This window comes from Pongo pygmaeus, chromosome X (assembly GCF_028885625.2).
Source record: "Pongo pygmaeus isolate AG05252 chromosome X, NHGRI_mPonPyg2-v2.0_pri, whole genome shotgun sequence".
Taxonomy (NCBI): Eukaryota; Metazoa; Chordata; class Mammalia; order Primates; family Hominidae; genus Pongo; species Pongo pygmaeus.
In genome coordinates this window covers 107,571,847-107,597,046 of record NC_072396.2, presented here as the reverse complement: position 1 = coordinate 107,597,046, position 25,200 = coordinate 107,571,847, and the positions used below count along the sequence as shown (strand labels likewise).

Sequence of the window (25,200 nt, the reverse complement as noted above, 5' to 3'; positions counted from 1 at the left end):
TTCTAGCCCTGCTATAAACCTTCCCTGAGACAGGGGGAAAGAGGCCCAAGTCTTTTTTGTTGTTGTTGTTCCGGAAATGCAGGGAGGGTGATATGGTTTGGCTTTGGGTCCCCACCCAAGTCTCATCTTGAATTGTAATCCCCAGGTGTTGAGGGAGGAATGTGGTGGGAGGTGATTGGATCATGGGGGTGGTTCCCCCCATGCTGTTCTCATGATAGTGAGTGAGTTCTCACAAGAGCTGATGGTTTTATAAGTGTTTGGCACTTTCCTCTTCACACTCTTATCTTTTCTTGCCGCCTTGTGAAGAAGGTACTTGCTTCTCCTTCACATATCTCCATGATTGTAAGTTTCCTGAGCCCCCCCCCACACACACACCCGCCCAGCCATGTGTAACTGTGAGTTAATTAAACCTCTTTCCTTTAAATTATCTAGTCTCAGGGAAGTTCTTCATAGCAGTGTGAAAACGGACTAATACAGAGGGTAAACACAAGGAGAACAGATATTAAGCTCCTTAACAATATATGTCTTGATGCTAAAGATCTGCCACCAGCAACTCAAGGTGCCTAGGCTGGCAAGTTCTGGCAGTGGACCTGCTGAGCAACCTCTTTGCCATCCAGCTCTGTGGTTAGGAGCATGTGCTTTGTAGTCACGGACATCCGTGAAGAAGAGAGGATACTGGTACCTCACTAGCAGGGCTGTCATGAGATCTAATCCAGACACTAACATAAAGAACCTGGAGCTGGGCCCCTCTAAACACTCTGCTCCGTAAGTAGAAGCTATCTTTCCTCTTTGGAGCAGGAAATTCATATGTCAATTTGACCTGCCCCTGCGACGAGGGCCCCTTAACCAGCATGCACATCAGAGTCGCCTTGATGAGCCTTTTCTAAACCCTCAGCTGAAACCCCTTTGTTGGTAGAAATAGGACTTCTGTACAAAGGCCATTCAAGTCATTCGGCTGTAATAATATGGGCCTCAGAAAATGGATACCTCGATGTGGCACCAGTAGTGTATATGAAAGTCTGTTTCTCCTTTATTTCACCAACGCTAGGTATTACCAGCTTTTGTCTTTTTTTTTTTTTAATCTGATCTGCTCATTGTCCTATGACCTGCCCTGACTTATTGGGAAGGTCATCTCAGATGGTCACTAAATTTACATATTCAGAGGCTCTTCTCCTAAGGTTTCCAGATTTAGCAAATAAAAATACAAAATGCCCAGTTGTATTCAAATAAAAAATTGCATGTCACATCCAGAGAAACAGAACCAATCTAATGTGTGTATACACACACACACACACACACAAACACACACACACACACGTATATGGTGAGAGAGAGAGAGATTAATTTTCAAGAATTGGCTTACATGACTATGGAGGCTGAAAGTCCAAAATCTGCAGAGTGGGCTGGCAGACTGGAGACTAGAGAATATCCAGTGTTACAGTTCAAGTCTGAAGGCTATCTGCTAGTAGAATTTTTTCTTGCTTAGAAGAGCTAAGATTTTTGCTCTATTCAGGTCTCCATCTGATTGGATGAGGCCCACCCACATTATAGAGGGCAATCTGCTTTTCCCAAAGTCCACCAATTTAAATGTTGATCTTATCCAAAAACACCCTTGCAGGAATGTGCAGAATAATGTTGAGATACTTGAAAAATGTGGCCCAGTCAAGTTGACACATAAAGTCACCATCACATTTACACTAAAAAATTATTCATTGTTTATCTGGAATTCAAATTTGACTGAGTGTATTCTGTTTTTTCTGACAGCGCTACTCACAGAGGGCTCTGTGTTGAACCAAGGTGCTTCATGCAACAGCCCCAGCTGAGCTCCCAGCAGATGCCAGCACCATTCGCTATCCATGTAAGTGAGCTCTCTTGGATGTCCCAGGCAAGTGTAGCGTGCTGATGACTGCATCCCCAGGTGACAGACACCACACAGAATAGAAAACACCCAGCAAAGCCCAGTCAATTCATAGAATCCTGAGAGATAATAAATAGCTATTGTTTGGGGACATTTTGTTAAGCACAAGTGGTTATCTAAAACATTATGGTTTTGGTGACCTTTTCTTCATTTTCTGTGATCTGTTCTCAGATCACAGATCGTGAAGGCTCGGGGGGGCTTTGTTATAATTTTCACTATAGTCTATGTGTTAGTTTATGTGTGGGTATATATTTCTGAACATCCCATTAATTCCTTCTTGATGGGATTTTCAAGGGAAGTTTTCATAAAATATGCTTTTCTATCTATTCTTGCAATTTACAACATAATTCCATTCTCTCTCTATAGGATAAGCCTCCGATGCAATCACTTGTGTTAAGAAATTGAGAGAATGTTGATGTAAACTGCTCCCTGAGCCATATGGAAAGCTGTATCTTCTGCAGGTTGCTTGGTGAGTATGCAAGGAGTACAAGGTATATTTATTCACTTTGAGAAGTGTTTCTCTAAGAAGGTGTCCTGAAAGACTTTCTCCTGCTACAGGGATAGCCCTTAACAAGGAAGTCACTTTCCTTGGGCACACATAGACAGGGCTCCTTCAGCAGACAGCAGATAGATATGCAATGCAGGCCTTGTTTTTTTGTGATGGTCCCAATGTATCACTGGATAAGTCTGTCCAATTCTGGGGTTTGTTCATAGGAAACCCATGTGCCAGCAAATCTATGTCACATTCTCCAGTATCACCTTTATAAAGAATAAAGTCAGTTTATTGTTCTTCTTATTCTTTTGTGGTATTTCTCAGTTGGTATACAACTCAGACTTGGAACTGGAGGGCATTTTTGGGGGCCCCTTAAAGATCCAAGCATTGTGAAGCAAGACTATAGGAATAGTTGGGGAGTCAGCGAGACACAGGAGAGTAGAGCTGTGGACCTATTGTAAGCCCCACCCCTGAGGACAGAGCAGAACATATGCTTGGTTAAGTGAAGATTACAACCAAGAGTTTTGAAGGGAGAGGACCTGGGCTGTGCAACCTGTTTCTCCTTCCAAACTCACCAACTAGATGAGACATTCCTGCGACAGAGGAGTGAGTGTATCAAGAGGCCAGAAGTGTTTTGGGTATCAATGTCTCTCCACATGGAAGAAAATATTAAGAATGGTGGATAAGAATTCCCCCAAATGAGCCAATGTATGTTTCAATTGACTAGATTTCTGCCTACTAAATGATTACATTATTATAGGCCTGCCTCCCTGAAATAACTGAGATATTTTAAATGACATTTCTTGGTGTTCCTACATCATTTACACACGATTATAGACAGTCTCTTAGTCTTCTGCCACAGATAGCTAACTGCTTAGCGTGTTGTGTAAATTTTACACATCATCCTCAGAAGGTTAGCTCATCACCAGGAGCCCCTAGGATACCTCCCTGCGTCTCTGTGTAGTGATGATACCCAACTACTGTCACTTTTAAAGCAGACAATATTACTGCCAATGGGGAGATGCTTTGTTTCACCAAGCTGGGCAGAATTCCACAAATTGCCCTTGTCTGAGGCTAGTTCCACTAATTAGTAAGCTTCCTCAGGAGGTGGCCTAAGAGTGGAAAAGTGAAGTTTTTATTTATTTATTTATTTATTTGTTTATTTATTTGAGGAAGGCAAGGGGACAGAAGGCTATGCAGAAGCATTTCTGATGTGGAGGACAAGCCTGAGCACCACGGTTGCCATAGAAAGCAGAAGTCATTACTGTGACCTTGATGACTTTTAATAGAGACCCCTGTGGGCTGGTGAGAATAGCAGGGTCCCGCCTTCAGGTGTTTGGGACTCAGTTGAGGGTGTGAGTGCCCCATAGTGGCGGCTGAAGTGCCTTAGGATGTGGGGAGACGAAGGGATCCCAGATCTAAGTTCCCTCACTCCCACTTTGAAACAAGTTGCTCTCACTGTTTCATGAGGGAGAGAGCTGGGACCCTCCTGGCCCCAGTGAGTGGGGTGTCCTGCTCCTGGTGTCCTGGAGCTACTTTCTATATAAAGGTGGGATGTGGGAGGATGAGACAAGTAAGGACTCTCTAAGCCCAGTGTCCCCCTCTGTAAAATGGGGATAATTATGCTAACCCACAGGATTGCTGCAATCTGCAGTGATAACACAGGTGCAAGCCCATAGCCCTGTGGTTACTGCACGATCAGGAATGCCTGTGTGAATTCAGGCCTCTTCTTAGTCCTTTACAGATTTGTTGTTAGAAGATAGAGGAGGAAAGGAGGAGAAAAAGGCCCTGGTGGGAAACCCATTGTATCTTCTGGTTGTAATGATCACTACCCAATTGTGTCAGTGTCACTGGTCACTGACCCAGTGCCTAACATGGTTCCCGGCACACTGTTACTCTAAGAAAGCACAGTGATTGCTGGATTCTCTCTGTCCCTGTGCAGATCTTCATCAGGTTATTGAACTCATAACAGGTGTATGAAGGAGATGGGCTTTGAGGATCTGGGTCTTGATGGCTGCTGAAGCTTCTACTTCAGATTTGAAGGGCAGCAGTCCTAAGGAGACCCCCAGGACTTCCATCCCTGGTGGGATATGATGCCTGGCACAAGTAAGTTAATAGATCCTAACAAAAGCATGTTGTGGAATAGCTCTGTGAGGTTTATAAAATAGTCTAAAAGCAGAGAAACTCCTTTGATCCCATCTTCGGAGAAGAGGTTTAGCAGGTGGAATTTCCTTTTATCAGCAGCTATGTGCTTTGTAGCCACCCTTGAGGCCCATGTTAAAAATGCCTTTCGTTGTCACAAAGCAATGAATAATTCATCTGGGGAATCAACTTGATGTTTAACATGTATTTGAAATAAATTTACATATGTTTTCTACCTGTATAAATAATCATCAGTGATTCCCATGTATCTCTCAGATGGGCATTGAAATACACAGTTGGTCAGAAGGTCTTCCAAGCAACTGGAGATTGTAATATGCATTTTTCAATGGTAACCACGTTATTATCCATTCTGTAATACATTTTTTAAGAAGGTAAAAATGTACAAAGTATTAGTTAAAACTGTCAAAATGTCAGATACAAAATTCAATATTTTGAAAAATAATAATTTCCATATAATTTGCTCTATTATAATGATACCCAGTCATGTCCCCTAAAATAACCAGCTAGGCCTAAATATTATTATCATTGTTTCCCAGAACATAAGATTTTCAGTTCTGTACTACTAGGACTCTCTATCGCTCCTATTGCCCTGTCCCCAGACAGACACAATACTTTGTCACTATAGATTAAGTTTTATGTCCTAGACATTTATTTAAATGGAATCATAGAAATGTTTTTCTGTGTTTGTTTTTGATTTTTGGTTTGGCTTCTTTCATTCACCCAGTTTATTTTTAGATGTATCCATTTTGTTGCACATATCAATAGTTCATTCTTTTTTATTGCTGAATAGTATTCCAGTATATGGCTATATCATAAATTTTTTATCCATTCACCTGTTGTTGGATATTTTAATTATTTCCAATTAGGATCTCTTGTAAACAAAGCTGCTATGAATATTTGTGAATAAGTCTTTCCATGGAAATAGGCTTTCTTTCTCTAATAAATACTTAGGAGTGCAATGGCTGGATCATATGGTAGATGTAAGATTAACATTGTAAGAAACTGCCTGTTTCAAAGTGTTTGTACCATTTTTCATTACCACCAGTAATGTATCAGAGTTTCATCCTCCACAACCTCGACAGAGCCTGGTACAATCTGTCTTTTTAATTTTTTTAATTCTCACAGGAGTTTAGTAGTATCTCATTGAAGTTTTCATTTACATTTCCCTTACAACGAGTGATGCTGAGCATCATTTCATGTGCTTACATGACATTTGTATGTCTTCTTTAGTGGAATGTCTATTCAAATATTTTGCCCGTTTCTTTACTGGTGTGTCTGTTTTCTTCTTACTAAGATTTTAAACATATTCTGGATACAAGTCCTTTATTAGATATATAATTTTCAAACATTTTATCCCGGTCAGCAGCTTACTTGTCTATTTTTTCAACCATGTAGTTGGAAAGCTAAAGTTTTTAACTTTGAGGAAGTCCAATTTTTCAATTTCTTTGCTTATAGATTGTGGTTTTGTTGTCTCATCTATGAAATCTTCACCTGACCCATTGTCAAAAAGATTTTCTGCTGTTGTTTTTTTTTTCTGCTAGAAGTTTTATAACATCAAGTTTTATATTTAGATCTCAGGTCCATTTTGAATAGACTTTTGTATATAGTGTGATATCTGAGTCACAGTTTATATTTGTGCATGTCAATATTCACTTGTCCCAGCACCATTTGTTGAAATGATGATCCTTTCCCCACTGAATCACCACTGCATCTTTGTCAAACTCAGTTGTCCATATACTTGCGGGTCTATAGCTGGACTCCTTATTCTGTTCCTTTGATCTACTAATCCATCTTGATGCCAATAGCACACTGTCTGGATTACTGTATGTTTGTAAGGAGTCTTGAAATCAGGTAGTGTTTGTCTTCTAATTTTGTTCTTTATCAAAGTTGTACTTCATAGTTGATATGGTTTGGAACTGTGTCCCCACCCAAATCTCATGTCAAATTGTAATCCCCAATGTTGGATATGAGGCCTGGTGGGAGGTGATTGGATCGTGGGAGTGGTTTTCCCCCTTTGGTTCTGTTCTCATAATAGAATTCTCATGAGATCTGGTTGTTTAAAAGTGTGTAGCACCTTCCCTGCCACGTAAAACGCCTGCTCCCGCTTTACCTTTCGCCATGAGTTAAAGCTCCCTGAGGCCTCTCCAGAAGCAGATGCCACTATGGTTCCTATATAGCCTGCAAAACCGTAAGCCACGAAAACCCCTTTTTTTAAAATAAATTACCCAGTTTCATGTGTTTGTTTTTAGCAATATGGGAACAGACTAATAGAGTAGTCTAGGTCTTTTACATGTCCATATGAATGTTAGAATCAGCCTGTCAGTTTCTTTAAAATTTTTTTAATAGGATTTCTATTTAAATTGCTCTGAATCTATAGATCAGTTTTGGAAGAATTGACATCTTAACAATACTGAATCTTCTCAGTATTGTTTGTGACCCATGAGCATGGTATGTCCTCCACTTATTTAGGTCTTCTTTAATTCTCTCAGCAATGATGTGTGGTGTTCAGTGTACAGGCACTGCACATCTGTGGATAGATTTTTCATAAATATTTCATACTCTTGATGATGCTATACATGGCTTTATTTGTTAAACACAATTGCTAATTACTATATTTTCACAGTACTATCAGCAACCAAGTGTTTAACATCAGTGAGGCATTTTTTTGGTTGAAAGCACAGCTTACTCTAGGGTGGAAAATGTATTTGATCCTTAACCTGTGTTTACCTGTATTTCTGTATCTGCTTTTACAAGTCATTGGCGATATATTGAAACTATGGAGGAAAATGTTCCAGAGACAATTCTACAGGTCATCTTCAGAAATCACACCAAAAGAACATAGTTTAGTACCTTTCAACTTTATATGTGTGGTCAGAAATGATTTTGTTGCAATGTGTGGCTCAGGCTGGAGTGCAATGGTGCAATCATAGCTCACTGCAGCCTTGAACTCCCAGGCTCAAGCAATCCTCTCACCTCAGCCTCCTGAATAACTGACTACAGGTGTGTGCCCCCATGCTCGGCTAAACTTAAAAACATTTTTCAGAGACAGAGTTTTGCTATGTTGTTTAGACTTCTCTCACACTCCTAACCTCAAGCAATCCTCCTACCTCAGCCATCTGAGTAGCTGGGATTATAGGCACAAGCCACCATGCCTGGCAAGATTTACTTCTTTACCCACCAGTAAATCAACCTCAATAAATTCCTGGAATTTGGAGTGGTGAGAGGGTGAGCAAGCATGTATGTATGTGAGTATGTATACATTTGTATGTCACTGAAGCTGTCAGGAATTTTTATTGTAAGGACTATTTGAGGTTAATTACTGTGCATCATGTCAATCCTATTTAGTTCCTAGTACATATTAGGAACAAGCTCGGGATAGTGGTGTTTGTTTTTTCTCAGCTTTCCTTGGCCAGAGTGGTTACCATGGTGACTCTGTGACTGCAGTGTGATTTGGTGCAGACTGAGCATCCATTTAGGATTCTTGCCCGAATCTCTCACACCACATTGCCTGTCCATCAGATATAGTATTAGCTTTTCATCTTATGTGTAATTAATCACTTTTCAAGGGCTCAGAAGAAAGTTGCTTCACTTATCTGAGTTTAAGCTACAGATAACATAAAAAGACACTAAGTACCTTGAAATAAAAAGAAATGAGTTGTTGATATTCCTCTCCTGCCCCAATCTCTATTGGGAGGTTAGAAGAGAAATTCTTGGAATCATACAGCATGTGCTCTTTTGTGTCTTGCTTCTTTCAGTCAACATAATGTATGTGAAATTAATATTTATTGTGGTCTATATTGTAGATTGCTTATCCTCATTGGTGTAAAGTATTATATTATTTGGATATTTCACACTATATTTATCTGTTATGGAGGTTTGTGTATTTTCCAGTTTTTGACATCTCATGAATAATGGTGTTATGAATGTTCATGTTCATTCTTTTGGATGAACATATATTTTCTTTTTTAAAAAAATCTTATTATCAATAATAATTGAACTATTTAATATCTGTCATCTTAAAATTATTATTCATAACACTTTTCACCTTGTAGCTATAGACAAACACATTCCCATTTTAGCAGGTTAATGAAATTATCATTATAATACTGTAGAAGCATTTATTTGAAGAATACCAGAAGGAACATCCTGAAAACCAACAACTCAAAATGCCTTTTTATCTCAAAGACATGTTTTAAAAATATATACCCATTCATCCATTTGTTTTCACAAATGAAGCTATAGAGAACTTTGAATATAATGATGTGCAGCAGGGGCTTATTCCTAACATATTTAAAATTTAGGTCAACCAAACTTCTCTTCTCTGTGGAAACTGAGTTGAAATCCAAAATCTTACAATCCTAATTTCGAGCCACATTCATTTTAACTTAATTTTAACATGTTTTGCAAAATGTTCCAATATAAACTTAATAGTTCCTATACCACCAAACATGGATCCTGATGATTTTATTTTCTAGATTGGCTGATAGGCTGAATAATCTTCTGTAGGGTAAGAAGTGTCAACTGTATCAAGCACATGGAGGTGGACTGGCTACAGGAGAAAGGTTTTCCAAATCGAATTCCAAGTATTTCTTTTTCTTTTTATATTACCATTAGGAGAAATACCTAATGTAGATGACGGGTTGATGGGTGCAGCAAACCACCATGGCACGTGTATACCTATGTAACAAACCTGTACATTGTCCACATGTATCCCAGAACTTAAAAGTATAATAAAAAAATTTAACAAAATGGTGTTAGATTCAGAGGCTTGATTCAATTTAGATTTGTTTTGGTCAGAAGTACTTCATATGTGGTATTGTTTATTCCTATAGTGTTACACAGGGGGCTCATTGTATCTAATTGTCTCTCCTCTTGTGGTGTTAAGATTAATTACTATGTTCAAGTATTGTTTAGCTGATCCATCCATTATAAAATTTCCCATCCCTTTTTCATCGATTTTTCTGCAGCCTCTAAGGATTGTTGCTTAGTTCTATATTCATTAAAGGTCATAAAAGGATGATATTCTAATTCTATAATTTTCTCTGCTTTATTAGCTGGAATTATTCTATTAAGTAAACTTCCTTTCATAAACCATTAGGTTACACTGAGGGGTAGTATGTATAGAAAGGGTTGTATGAGTGCCTAATTCTTTTGCAATATTTCTACTTTTCAAAACAATGAGTTGTTTCCCTAGGGTTCTCCAAAGGCAAGCAATGAGTTGATATTGTTTGTTTTATTTTATTTTTCTTTTAGAGTGTCACCATGAGCTGTAGAAGTTTTTATATTATAATATGTTTTAATCCATAGTAGTCATTATTTTATTTAATGTTCAAGTTGCTTCATCTTTGTCCAGCAAGAGCCCCTTAAGCTTGGCTTCTGAGTCTTTTTGACACACTCTCTGGCATGATAGTTTGGTCCAGATTCATCTAGTAGAATGGCTACACAGACCTAGACTCAGCCATTTCTCTAAGATAACCTAGTTCCTTTCAGTGTGATGTGTTTTAAGTGGATTCAATATGGGCACTAGAGTTGCTCATTGCTACTGGGTCTATCATGTTTCTTCACCTTTCCAGTGCATGGAGCCAGTATATATATATTATATTTTTAAGAGAAAAGACATTATTGGCTTCTGTCCTGGGCTGTTTTTCCTTCTCTTTATAGGTAATGATTTTTTAAATCAATTTTCATTAAAACTTTCCAATTTTAAAAATATAAGCAAATAGAATGTTTCTATTTGTTTTCTCCTATTCCATATATATAAGGTGACATATTCTATACCAGTGGAGTCCAATAGAATTTCTACAAAGGTGAAAATATTCTATGTCTAAACTGTCCAGCATAGTAGCCACTAGCTACCTGTGACTATTAAACACCTAAAATGTGGTGAGTGTGACTGAGGAAGTGAATTTAAAATTCCATTTAAATTTAATTAACTTAAATAGCTATGAGTGGCCAGTGGGTATGGTATGGGACAAAAGCAGCTCTACACATTTTCCTGCACTTTACTTTATTCACTTAATGGTATATCCTGGAAGTCACTACATAGCAGCAGAGAGAGGGAATCTTCCTTGCTTGTTATACCGGCATCGAAATCTAGGATGTAGATGCACCTTAGATTATTCAATCAGTCCTTTATTGGTGGACATCTGTCTGATTTCCAGTCTTCTGCTGTTACAATTTGTTCTGCCAAGAATGACCTTGTGCTTCTGCCTTTTTGTCTTTTTGAATTGTATCTTTGGGATACATGCTCCGAAGATTGTTGGTTCCAAGATAAAATAATTGTGCCCTATGAAATAGAAGATTTGAAACAGAGAGCATTTAGAAATATAGTAGCAATAAGTGAATGTTGGTTTTATCTTATCATTCCTTTGATTCCATGTACTTTCTGCTCTTATTTTCTTTCTAGTGTGACGTGGGTGAAGGAGTTCTTATTGAACCATGGGAGGAAGAAATAGTACAGAAGAGCAAAGAATAATAATGAGTCAGCTAGACAGAAGACAGGAGTCATCAGATTTGTACCATAGTTACTTGACCCATCAACTGACTGTGGTTTTTGGGGTGAGTCTCTTGCCTCTGTTGGCCTCTGGTCTAACACAGAAGGACACTCAGTATAGAAACAGTGGTTAGGGGAGGGGGCTTTTGGGTGAGAAGGACTTGGATTTGACCCTGGTAACCATTCCTTGCTGGTTGCATGATCTATATCAACCAATTTATCTACTGTGTGCCCTGTAACTATTTATGCCTTTTATTATTATTCCTATCTTGCATACAAAGACTGAATGATAAAAGTGGGGATTACTTTGCCAGGTATTAAAGTGTTCTTTGAGCGTATAATTTCATAAGTTTTGGACAGAGTGGTTGACATGCAGGTTAAAGAAGTCTAAAGAAAGCTCTTGAGTAGACCCTGGCATATAACGTCATTTAAGATGCTACAAGTATGGCATTTCTAATCAAATGCATTGTTAAGGAATTGGGTCTGGGCCAGCTGTAAAGAGTTCATTAAAAAGCAAAGTTAGATTATATCTTATACCTTGTCATGTACTTAGAATGTTTCATCCACATGTTAGTACTTAAGACAAAAGCAAAACTGAAAATAACAAAAAACCCAGGATGCTATACTGTACATATAATTATAACAGCTTTATGAATTGCATTTGTAATGCATGTACAGTACATGTGCATATATCCATGTATAAAAAAATTCTTAGAAAGATCTAGTACCATGTTAATTTTAATTATGATGGGATTGCTGGCTATCGATATTTTTAACCTCTGCATTTGGCTCAATATTAAACATTTGCTAAGGTGAGAGTACGGATTGTACATACTCCATACCCCATGCTTGACTTACTAAGGGAGTTACATCCTGATAAACTCATTGTAAGTTGAAAATAATTGTAGGTCAAAAATGGGCATTTGTAGACAAAATGAGATGTGAAAACACAAAACAATATCAAAAGAATGCTGGCAACACTGTACACTATAAGGTCTCAATTGTTTATCCTCGTGATTGCATGGCTGACTGGGAGCTGTGGCTCACTGCTGCTCCCTAACCAGCATCACAAGAGTATAATACTGCATTTTGCTAGCCCAGGAAAAGATCAAAATTTAAAACTTGAAGTACAGTTTCTACTGAATGTGTACCACTTTCACACTATCATAAAATTGAAAAATTATAAGTCAAAACATCAACAGTCAGGGAATGTCTGTATTTAAGATAAAAACGATATCCCCTAAAACTTCTGCTACTTGTGAAATGTTTCAGATAAAAAACAGAGAGAACTATGAAATTAGTCCAGCTTAGGAAAACCTTTACTCCTCCCTAATTGTATCTCCTTCCTTCTCTGCTATACATAATCAGCACCCAGAAAGCAATGATTATAATTCCCATATGTTGCTTTATCCTTTTATTCCATACGAGAGCTTCCCTAAACAAAACATAGTATTGTTTTGCATGTTTCACCACAAACACACATACACCTGATCCTTACACTCAAGAGAGCATTATGACATGTTCAAGGGGAGATCTTTGTCAAGATGCTGGCATGGTATTTGGTGTGTCATCCACAGTGCCAGTGTTTGCTTCCTTCCCATCTCAACTCTTCTGATCTTTAACAGGGATGTTGTTTCATAATCTGAATAGCATCACTATATTTTAGTGAGTATTTGGGAATGTAAGGGAACCACACACACTAATCTATATTATGTAGGAGGTTAGGTGCCTTCTCTGTGCTATGCAATGTGATGAAGTTGGGATGAGGGAAGAGTACTCACTCTTTTCTATTGTATGATGCTATGGTAGTGAGTTACACTTAGTGAACCTTACCTTGCTCATCAATAAAATTAGCATATTGCTATTTACCTCACAGCAGTGTTATAAGGAGAAATGAGCAAAACTAAAGAAACCATCTGATACATAATACTTCAATAAATATATATTTGGTCTCCCCTCTGTTTTCCCTTCCTCAAAAGACTTAAACATGAACATCCCACAGAGATCATTTAAATTTGAAACATTGGGAAAGGAAACATACATACTCATATGTTATAGAACCTTTGGTGACATTTCTTTGTGGATGAGATACCTGAGAATGGTGGAAGTTTGGGATCAAATAATCACTTTGTTACTTTTTATTTGATGTGTTCTTCTATTCCTTTTTACCTTCCATTTTGACACTGGAATAGGAACCTTTGTTTCAACCCCAGAAAGGAGGCAGTACAGAATAAAAGGGCATAAAGATGAGTATTCTGTACAACAGACTGAACAGGAGACCTGGGGACTGAATGCCAGACCTGTCCTTGTCTAGAAGACACTTTCCCTGAGCTGGACACAGCCCTTATTCAGAAAAAGATTGTATATCCCAATGGTTAGGGATGGTGACTTGAGAGTCAGAGTTTAGTTTGAACTTGGAATCATTTAATAACTCATTTCATGCTGTCTGGCAAATCTTGAATGTCTCAATATATTAGACTCACATGCAATGAATGTACATTATGATGCATACATACAGAGTATAATGGGGGTAATATACAAACATAATACTCTTTTTTTAAGTTAATGAGTAGTAGGATTACTTGATTAATTATATATTTATTTCTGGACATAACTATATTTTTCACAACTTCTAAATTGATACAAATCATTTTTATAATCAGAACTAGTCATAGAAACATTCATTGTTCTGACATATTTTAGAAATAAAGAAACTTCAAAAAGAATATACTGTATATACTCATATTAAGAAATAAACCATTATATGTACAATTGAAATTCACTTAAAGTCTGGGCTGTGTGCAGTGGCTCACACCTGTAACCCTTGTACTCTGGGAGGTTGAGATGGGTGGATCACTTGAGACCAGGAGTTTGAGACCAGCCTGGGCAACATGGTGAAACCCCATCTCTACAAAAAAATACAAAAATTAGTTGAGCATAGTGGTACAGGACTGTAGTCCTAGTTACTTGGGAGGCTGAGGTGGGAGGATCACCTGAGCCAGGGAGGTCAAGGCTGTGCTGAGCCATAATTGTACCACTGCACTCCAGCCTCGGTGACAGAGTAAGACCCTGTCTTAAAAAAAAAAAAAAAAAAAAGAAATTCAAAGTTTCTTCAGCTTGCATTAGCCTCCTTCTTACAAAGGAGTAATCATTAACAAGCATTTAGACTTTTCATTATTTAGCCTTTGTTACATATGTATATATTTCTGCATGAAATATGGTGTTATTTTGTTGCATGTTTTATCTGTAGTTGTCTGGCTATCTGACGGAAAGGAGAAAGGAAGAAACACGAGAAGAACAAATACCCATTCATATCTCAACACTGTGACCTGCCATATATGCCTCTTTACATGTGTACTGTCTTTCAGAGCTACTAAACCAGACACACCACTTTTCCAGTTTACGTGCTATAGAGAGCACTAACAGAATTGGTACATATCATTTTTCAGTCATTTAAAAAAAATGTGATGTGTTCAAAGTCTTAAGAGTTTCCCAGGTGACAGCCAGCCCAAAACAATGTTGCAATGTATCTTTGTGTGTGTGTGTGTGTGTGTGTGTTTTTCTTGAGACGGGAGCTCTTTAGCCTCCTTATGTTGCTCAGGCTGGAGTGCAATGGCTATTAACAGGCACAATCACAGCACACTACAGCCTAGAACTCCTGGGCTCAAGTGTTCCTCTCACTTCAGCCTCCCAAGTAGCTGGGATTTGCAGTGTATCTTGAATGTGAAATATCTTCCCATTGTCCAGGCATAATTTCCCAACTTTTATTCACGCTATTACACATCTATGTCTGTAAATCTGGAACTAATCTGGGCAGTCTTGGTGAAAAAAAGTCAGTGATTGCCAGGAGTTGGTTTTTATGTGTCCAATCTACTATCCAAATCCCTCGGTTAGTTTAGCTATGCATCCCATTTAGAACTTGATATGATTTGTTATTACATGTGATTGGCATGTGTATATTTTCCTTTCGGTTTAATATTTTTAATTGTATAAGCAAGGTACTTCATACATGTGTTGATTACTCCTGGGGCCCTGGGCCGAGTGAGACTGTAACTCTACTTTTACCCTGAATCCCGCTGTGTTAGGATTCTCTCCTCTGGAAGCTGTGGTGCTGAGCCCTAGTGGTTTCATGCAGTCCCTCCCCTTTCCCTCCCATGTGACAGTCACTGCTTGGCCAACTAGGTGGGTAAACAGAGGAGCCTGCTGTCAATTCAAAGGACTTTATTTGTGCTAGTGCAGAAAGAAGCATGTTGTGAAACCACTTTTATCTCATGACCTTCACTAAAATCTTGAAAAATAGAAATGTCATCTGGCTATTGAATGTGAGGTTCATCTGAGAGACGTGCTTGCCCTTCCCCCAGGTGTCTGTAATTTCCCTAAACCTGCCTACCTGGGGATGTCATGTAGATAGATTCATACTTTAATTCTAGGACCACCCTAGTACCTAATTGTCTTAGCTTACACATGTTATCATTCCTAACGTTAAGCAACTTTCCTATGAAAAGGGCAGGGGTATTTTGTTTTTATTGTTTTTTTCACTTCCAAAACCAAGACACTTTTCTTGTAGATAAAAATGGAAAATGCCTGAAAGGAATAAAATATTTTTTAAAAACCTTAAAATTTTATTATGCATGGATAAGCACTGTCAAGATTTGAATTTTTTTCAGAAGTTATATTATGCAAATGTAACTATATATTTAAGAATAGAAATAAAATAGTATCCTACTTTTAGCTTTGTAAACTGCTTTTTTATGACAAATACATATTGTGAAGGTCAACCCAAGCTAACAAATTAAAATTCACATTATAATAAAAAATGGCAGTAGAAACAGTACTAGTCCGGGTGTGAAATAATCCGGGTATGAAATAATGATAGAAATGGTTAATATTTATTGTGATTTTTCTCAGTTCCTGATACTGCTGTAATTCTAAATCTATAGTTCATTTAATCCTCACCACCATCTATAAAGAGGAGCGGTTGTTTCCAACTTTAAACATAGGAGAACTGGGGTACAACAAGGGCAAGGCTAGCAAGTTGTGAGGCTGAGATTTGAACACAGGCTGTGTGGCTCCTGAGTAAATTTATCTAACCAGCATGTGCTACTCCTGCTCATTAGATCTCCAGCCTTACTGTTGATCAGGGCACAGAAACAAAAAAAAATAGCTAACCAAAACTAAGGCTTTGTATTAGTTTCCTATGGTTGCTGTACATAGTACCACAAACTTGTGGCTTAAAACAACAGAAATTTAGTCTCTCACAGTTCTGGATGCAACACTTTTGAAACACCCAAGAATGTCAATAACCTTCTGTCTACAAAACATCGAACTCAAGGAATATCAGTCTGAAATCCAGGTGTCGATTGGGCCTTGCTCCTTTTGAGTCTATGGGAAGAATGTTTCCTTTCCTGTTCCGAATATCTGGTGATGGCCATAGATCCATGATGTTGCTTGCTTGCAGGGACATCACTCCAGTCTCTTCCTCTGTCACCACATGTTGCTCTCCGTGTGTGTCTCTGTCTTTAGTGGCATTTTCATTATCTTATATGACCACAAGTCATATTGGATTAGAGCTCACCCTAATAGTCTCATCTTAACTTGATTACATCTGCAAAGACTCTATTTTCTTTTTATTATACTTTAAGTTCTGGGGTACGTGTACAGAACGTGCAGATTTGTTACATATACATGTGCCATGGTGGTTTGCTGTACCCATCAACCCATCGTCTACATTAGGTATTTCTCCTAATGCTATCCCTCCCCTAGCCCCCACCCCCCAACAGGACCCAGTGTGTGATGTTCCCGTCCCTGTGTCCATGTGTTCTCATTGTTCAACTCCCACTTATGAATGAGAACATGCAGTGTTTGGTTTTCTGTTCTTGTGTTAGTTTGCTGAGAATGATGGTTTCCAGCTTCATCCATGTCCCTGCAAAGGACATGAACTCATCCTTTTTTTTTTTTTTTTTTGAGACGGAGTTGCTCTGTCACCCAGGCTGGAGTGCAGTGGCGCGATCTCGGCTCACTGCAAGCTCCGCCTCCTGGGTTCACGCCATTCTCCTGCCTCAGCCTCCCAAGTAGCTGGGACTACACGCGCCCACCACCATGCCCAGCTAATTTTTTTGTATTTTTTTTAGTAGAGACGGTGTTTCACTGTGTTAGCCAAGATGGTCTCAATCTCCTGACCTCATGATCTGCTCGCCTCGGCCTCCCAAAGTGCTGGTATTACAGGCATGAGCCACCGTGCCTGGCCAAACTCATCCTTTTTTTTATGGCTGCATAGTATTCCATGGTGTATATGCGCCACATTTTCTTTATCCAGACTATCATTGATGGGCATTTGGGTTGGTTCCAAGTCTTTGCTATTGTGAATAGTGCCACAATAAACATACGTGTGCATGTCGAAGACTCTATTTTTAAAATAAGGTCACATTCACAGGTATCTGGGGTTAGTAAATCAATGTATCTTTTGGGGAAACAAAATGCAACCAAATGATAATACCTTGATTTTCCCAGTTAACTAGGCAAAAATTAAAATTGATAATTATCAGTGTGAGTGGGAATTTGGGGAAAATATGCCCTGTTATAATGTAGATGAGGTTCCCACAAAATCTTCTCTCCCTTTCTGAGTCTCAGGAACATTCGTCATTCTAAATATCAGTGTCTTTCCTGAGCTTAGGGCTGAGAATGCTTAAGTTTCACCACCATTTTATTATTTTGTATAATTGCAAAAGCAGTAGCTATTTATTATAGTTAAAAATAGATAGCATAGGAGAGGAAATAAATAACATCACTCCCCAACAGAACACTCAAAGACAAGCCCTGGTAATGAGTTTATCTGTATAAACTCTTTTAGAAGTTCCTTATTCAGGTATTTATATATTTAAGCAGAACTGCATGCATTTATATATTTATTTGTGAAAGACAAAGTTTCATTCTACTTACTTTCGTCCTATTTACTTTTGTAACCTGCTTGTCTAACAAACAACATACATGAAAGGTTGTGAGTAAATATCAGGCTGCACCATAGGGATAGTAGAGATACTAATGGCCCATAAAGATAGAGAAAAAGAAATAAAAATGGCTAAAATATGTTATGATCCGAGTGATTTTTAGGTATTGAGTCATTTGGTGCTCGTAGTTCCCTCACAAAGTAGATACTGTGGCTAATCTCCATTTCATAGATGAAAAACTGAGGGACAGAGAGAATAAGGACTTTGCCTGAGACCACACAGTTAGGGAGTGGGGCAATTGGATTTATGGCCAGTACATCATGCTCCAGAGTCTGAGAAATTGTGAAATCTCTGTTGTTAGGTGAAAGATGCAACTGGACAAGCAAGGATATTTTAGGAGTTCATTAAAAGGAACATTTCGGCCGGGCACGGTGGCTCACGCCTATAATCCCAGCATTTTGGGAGGTTGAGGCGGGCAGATCACAAGGTTAGGAGTTTGAGACCAACCTGACCAACATGGTGAAACCCTGTCTCTACTAAAAATACAAAAATTAGCCAGGCATGGTGGCACATGCCTGTAATCCTAGCTACTCAGGAGGCTGAGGCAGGAGAATCGCTTGAACCCGGGAGGTGGAAGTTGCAGTGAGCAGAGATTGCGCCACTACACTCCAGCCTGGGTGATAGAGCAAGACTCCGTCTTAAAAAAAAAAAAAAAAAGGAATATTTCGTATGTTAATACATTTATACAAAAAAACTGCTCATGATGAAAAAAACTGGTCATAATGAAAAACAAGTGGAATGTGACCTTGGAGAGCATCTTCATCACAATTCTGGGGACAGAAACCATAGTGCGGTGGGATAAGGAGTCAGTGGGAAGTGAAGATTGTTAACAGAAAATGCAGAAACCTCTTTTTGGTTCTTGCCTTTGAAGGGGAAAAGAGAGAGGAAGGGAAGGAGGGAGGGGGAGGAAGAGGGGGATGGACAGGGAGAGGGAGAGGGGAGGAGAGGGGAGGGAAGGAAAGGGGAGAGGAGAAAGAATGGAGGGGTTAGGGGAGAGGGGAGGGGAAAGAAGAGACAGAGAGACAGTGAGAGAGAGAGAGAGAGAGAGAGAGAGAGAGAGAGAGAGAGAGAGATCCTGTGGCTGATTGGGTGATGAGGGATCCAAAGAGATTTTTTAAAAATTTCAATTCCTTGAAATTTGAGCACGTTTAAAAGTTGATGTGAAGAAGCCATCTCATCTCAGATTTAACCTGTGAAGTTGCCCATATATTCATTTCCCTTCTTGCTCTCTTATTTCCACTTTAGAGTTAATGAGATGCCTCCAATGAACTATGTTTTTCGAGCTCAACACATATTTAGTTATTACCTAATAACAGAATGGACAATTGTGTGTTACAGAAATGCCAGTAATTCCTGGATTTTTGTCTCTCAGGAAGGCAGCAAGTTGCTGAAATTTTGATGTGATGTGGCTGAATTATGCATGATCTGAGGACCCTGCACAGGTGACTGCAGGATATGTCCAGAATATTCATATCTATATCTATATATCTACACACACACACACACACACACACACACACACACACACAAAGCAGTGCTGGAGCACTCATTAGACAATCACTGCCCCTTGTGTCCCTGATGCAATCTGTCATGGAGCTCACCAGGTGAGTTCACAAACACGCCTGTCTTACCACCATGGGGAAGTGGATTTGGGTCTGCTTACAGGCATGATATTGAACAGTATTTATGAATTATGAAACACTAAAGAATGTAGAGAACATTCTGTTTCTAAAACTTTGAACTGAAGGCATATGAGAGAGATTTGCTTCTTTTATCTGGATGTCTGTGTTCTCGTCTGGAGAAACAATGAGAAATGATTTTTCATAATGACTACCTAAGCCCTGAGGCTCAGCCAGCCCCTACTGCTGTGTTCCAACATTTAAAGGACCATTGAAGTCCCACTTCATGTCATATTCTCTGGGAAAGTTTTCTCATTAACCCCTCATACAGCTCTGTAAGAATGGTATGGTCAGTCCCATTTAACAGATTGACCAACCTCAGGCTTTCAGAGCCTAAGTCACCTCCCCAGGTAAGTGGCAGGATTGGAATGAGGTTCCATCCTTCACCCTCCCTGGGAGACCCTGAGCACCTCCCTTTTAGAAGATGTGCTTCCAGGGCTTGAGAAATGGTCAGATTCCACTCCCCTGCTATTGTGGCCCCACAGGTCCTTACTCTGCAACCCCTCTGGGTGATGAGGAAGACAGAGGAGGTGAAATCCTGCGCTTTGTGCCAAGAGACCTGGGTGTAGACCTAGTGTGTAAAAACCCCACTAAGGACTGTATTAAAACAAGGGAGAAAACATTTGTAAACTACATCTCAGATATTGGGTTAGTATCCCTGATTTGTGAAACACACTTGGTAACAAAGCAATTGGCAATGATTTCAACAGAAAATTCAAATAAGTATATACATGAACAATAAACATTAAAAAATGCAAAAACCTGCAGACCTGAGTGTGCACTATTCTAGGGACAACAGACTCCTTGGGGTCAAGGGGTGGGAGTTGGGCCAGTGAGAGGTGCAGTTTAAATTTGATTTGTGGTGAGTGGGCTCAGGCAGAAGCTCAGGTGTTGGCCTTGGGACAGGTGAGCTGGAGAGAAGGAAAGTAACATGCACTGAACCACTGTAAGCAAATGCACTCTATATTTCATCTGCTTTTACCCTAACAACCATCTAACCCATCATTCTGATAATTATTCAAATCAGGAAACTAAGTTTAAGGAGAGTTTATGTAATTTAGAGAGAAAACTTTTTAATCTCCTGATCAGCAGCTAACTTTGGAATTACTTAAGGTTTTTTTTTTTTTTCGGTTGTTATTTTCATTTTGTCTTGATGCCTCCATAACTGAGTGCTCTAATCTCCTTCAACGCTGGCAGTATCTGCTCCGCAGGTGTTTTTTTAATGTTTTTTCCTTTTAAATATGACCTGTATAATGTTTAGGTCCCATTAATAAAATTTAAAACACTTTTCAAAGGAAAAAAAAACCACTAAAGGCTGTATTAAAACAAGGGAGAAAACATTTGTAAACTACATCTCAGATACTGGGTTAGTAGCCATGATTTGTGAAACATACTTGGTAACAAAACAATTGGCAACGATTTCAACAGAAAATTTAAATAAGTATATACATGAACAATAAACATTAAAAAATACAAAAACCTGCAGCCATGAAAAGGAATAAGATTATGTCCTTTGCAGGGACATGGATGAAGCTGGAAGCCATCATCCTCAGCAAACTAACACAGGAACAGAAAACCAAACACCACATGTTCTCACTCATAAGTGGGAACTGAACACTGAGAACACATGGACAGAGAGAGGAATATCACACACTGGGGCTTGTTGGGGGGTGGGGGGTGAGGGGAGGGAACTTAGAGGATGGATCAATAGGTGCAAGGAAACCACCGTGGCACATGTATACCTATATAACAAACCTGCACGTTCTGCACATGTATCCCATTTTTTTTAGAAGAAATAAAATTAAAAAAAATACAAAAACCACAAGAACTAACAAGATGCAAATATTTTTAAATCCTGAGAATTTATAATGACAAGATGCAAAAAATGAGGACTATGATTGTACTTTTGGAGAAGACTGTGTGTGAAGGTGAATGTGTTGATGTGCACCTCACCTACAGGGGCACATCTGGAGAGTGTGCACTACTCTAGGGACAACAGACCCCTTGGGGTCAAGGGGTGGGAGTTGGGCCACTGAGAGGTGCAGTTTAAATCTGATTTGTGAATATACTCTTGTATAGTTTTTGAAGTTTCACATTTGAGAATAAAAGTATTTTAGTGAATATTTGAACACACAAGATACTTTAAGTAAGGAGTTTAGGGTTTTTAAAAATTTAACTGGCAAGTAAAGAATTGGCAATGATCTATTCATTTGTCATAAAATGTGTTCGATTATGTTTTAAATAGATCTGTTTGGATTTAAATTTTATTCCCCAAAGACTTAAAATATATATTTTTTAAAAAGCATGTCAGTTTTTTAAAACCTTTGTAAAAAAGGACAAAGTTTAAACATTATATTACAAACTAAGATTAAAATATAAAGCTATTATAATTAATAATGAACACTGGAAACTCAGAAGGGGGAGGTGGGAGTAAGGGAGGGAAGGCAGTAAGGGATGAAAAATCACCTACTGGGTACAATGTAAACTATTTGGGTGAAGGGTACACTGAAAGTCCAGACTTCACCACTATAAAATTGATCCTTATAACTAAAACCACTTGTACTCCTGAAGCTATTTAAAAAAAATTTTTTTTAATTGAGATCTAAAAAAACAAGCTATTTTAATTAAGAGAATGTAGAATTGGTGTAAGGATAGAAAAAACAGGCCAATGGACTTTATTAATAGAGTCAAGAAATAGACCCAATCCATATGTGGTCATTTTCACTTATGACACAGGTGACAGCGCAGTGAAGGGAGAAGGATGATATTTTAAGTATGCTACCTGAATTAGATATGCACAAGAATTGATTTCAGGTAGATTGTCAGTGTAAATGCAAAAGTAAAAGAATAACCTATAACAATGTAGGAAAATATTTTTATGTAGGTGGGGTGGCAAATATTTCTTAATCACTAGACAAAATACTGTTAATCCCAAAGGAAAAAATAATAATAAATTGAGCTACATTATAATTAAAGACTCTGTCTTTCAAAACTTACTCTTAAGAAAGAAAATATTGAAATACAGAGTGAAAGATTTTATATATACAGTGATTCAATTTTTTGGAAACAAGGAGAAAAGTAGAAAATGAGCAAAATAAGCAAACAGGCACTTTACAATATAAGAATCCCATACAACAACTGCACATATAAAAAGGCGCTTAACATTTTTAGTTTTTAGGACAATGCAAATTAAAATTGTCATGAGATACTACAGTAACCCCATGGACTGAAAAAAAAAAAAAGAGTAAGGGGCAAATAGAACCATTATATACTGTTACTGAAAGTAAATTGGTGAAAACACTTTGGGAAATCATTTGGCAATATCTGCTAAAGCTAACTATATGCATACCTATGAGCCAGCAATTCCAATCTTTGATATACTCAACAGAATCGTGTACATATACCCACTAAAGACAGGCACAAAACTGTATGTAGTAGTACTATAACATTAGTCAAACTGTGGGCATAACCCAAATATCATGCAACAGATAACTTGCAGTATTCATAAAATGAAATACTCTACCACAATTAGAATGCTCATTTTAATGTTGCCATATGCAAAATCATGGATATATCTCACAAGGATAATATTAAGCAAAACAAAGCAGAAACAAAAAAGTATAATTTCAGGTAAATAAAATATGAAAAGTTCGTAAACAGGCAAATCTCTAGTGTTAGAAGTTAATGTAGTTTACTTTTGGGGGTATAATGACTTGTAAGGGCATAAAGGAGGCTCCTGAAGTGAAGATAATGTTCTATTTCTTTCCCTTTTTTACTAATAAATTCTGCTTTTATTAGTAAAAGTTCTTGTAAGCGTGTCTCTTCAATGATATAAAATTTCCCCTTCTTTAAGATTAAATATAAAACATTAATTAAAATATTCAAGGCAATAAAGTTAATGCCTGGCTGGGTGTGGTGGCTCACGCGTGGAATCCCAGCACTTTGGGAGGCTGAGGCGGGTGGATCTCATGAGGCCAGGAGTTCAAGACCAGCCTGGCCAACATGGTGAAACCCCATCTCTACTAAAAATATAATAATTAGTCGGGTATGGTGGCGCATGCCTATAATCCCAGGTACTCAGTACGCTGAGGCACGAGAATCACTTGAACCTGGAAGGCAGAGGTTGCAGTGAGCTGAGATTGTACCACTGCACTCCAGCCTGGGCGTCAGAGCAAGACTCTGTCCAAAAAAAAAAAAAAAAAATTATATATATATATATATTCTGATGCCTTTCTGTAGTCAATGAAATGGACCTGAAAGAAAGGGGCATAGTGAATTTTTAAAAATGATGTACCCAAACTTTGAAAAAATGTTGCTCTCTTCCAAAAAATAAGTTAGCTGAGATGTTTCTTCATTATAGGAGGCAGAATGTTCTTCTGTTTTAAATTTCAGCTTTTATTTTAGATCCAGGGGGTACATGTGCAGGTTTGTTACATGGGTATATTGTGTGATGCTAAGGTTTGGGGTATGAATGATCCCATCACCCAGGTAGTGAGCATAGTACCCAATAGTTTTTCAACCCTTGCCCCACCTCTCCCCCCTCCTCCAGTAGGCCCCAGGGTTTGTTGTTGCTATCTTTACGTCCTTGAGTCCCCAGTGTTTAGTTTCCACTTATAAGTGAAAACATGTGGTATTTGGTTTTTTGTTCCTGTGTTAATTCACTTAGGATAATGGCCTCCAGATGCATCTATGTTGCTGCAAGGGACATGATATTGTTCTTTTTTATGGCTGTGACAAAATACTTTTGAACAGATTGTCAAAAGTACTGTGCACATGTTTATTAATTTGAAAAAGCATTCATTATATTCTATTTTATGGTGAAAACAGGAAATAAAATAATTTGACAGGGTATTTGTGTGTGTGTGTGTGTCTAGGTCTAGCTGCATCACTCCAAATACACACTCACAGATGCAGCTTTATCTTTAATTCAGACAGGGGCTGGAGCCAATCTCAGTTTCATATATGCCAGAACATGACTGATACACGGAGACTGCTATCGTTAGGTGAATAATTCCAGAAAACTCTGGCTGATATCTTTGTAGTTCACCTCCAACATCCCTCTCCCTTTCCCTGAGCCCCTTGTCTGAGACTCTCAAAGCTGTGATCCGGGTTCTGGCCATCAGGAGGCATCACAGCTATCTCCATTTTTTTTTTTTTTTAAAGGAGGGCATTTTGCAAAGAGTGACAAACTATGATGCCAGTTCTGTTTGAAAAAATATATGTGTATTAAAGCTGGTCCATTGGCTGTGGACTCCAAATCTACATGGCATTCACTGATTTATCTCTTCCCTCCTCAGTATACGTTGTCCCGTGCATGCTGTAGAGAGGTCCCTCACAGACAGCAGGGCATTTAGCCTCCATTGCCCGTGTATAGGCTTCCCAGACCTCCTCACATTCCCTTTCAGTCCTCCCTTCTCTAGGATCCTATGGACACAGTTGCCTAGACC

The 25,200-nt window shown here is 38.5% G+C and overlaps 1 protein-coding gene across 1 annotated transcript in view; it reads left to right on the top strand.

The window, feature by feature from the left end:
* The window catches only part of RAB40A (RAB40A, member RAS oncogene family), a 37,253-nt gene that overhangs the window by 7,585 nt on the left and 4,468 nt on the right, over nt 1-25,200 (top strand). Inside the window, exons 5-8 of the mRNA XM_054472861.2 lie at nt 1,765-1,858; nt 2,285-2,387; nt 4,354-4,517; nt 10,981-11,132. The gene's annotated coding sequence lies outside the window, so the exon portion shown is untranslated. The remainder of the gene's footprint in view (nt 1-1,764; nt 1,859-2,284; nt 2,388-4,353; nt 4,518-10,980; nt 11,133-25,200) is intronic.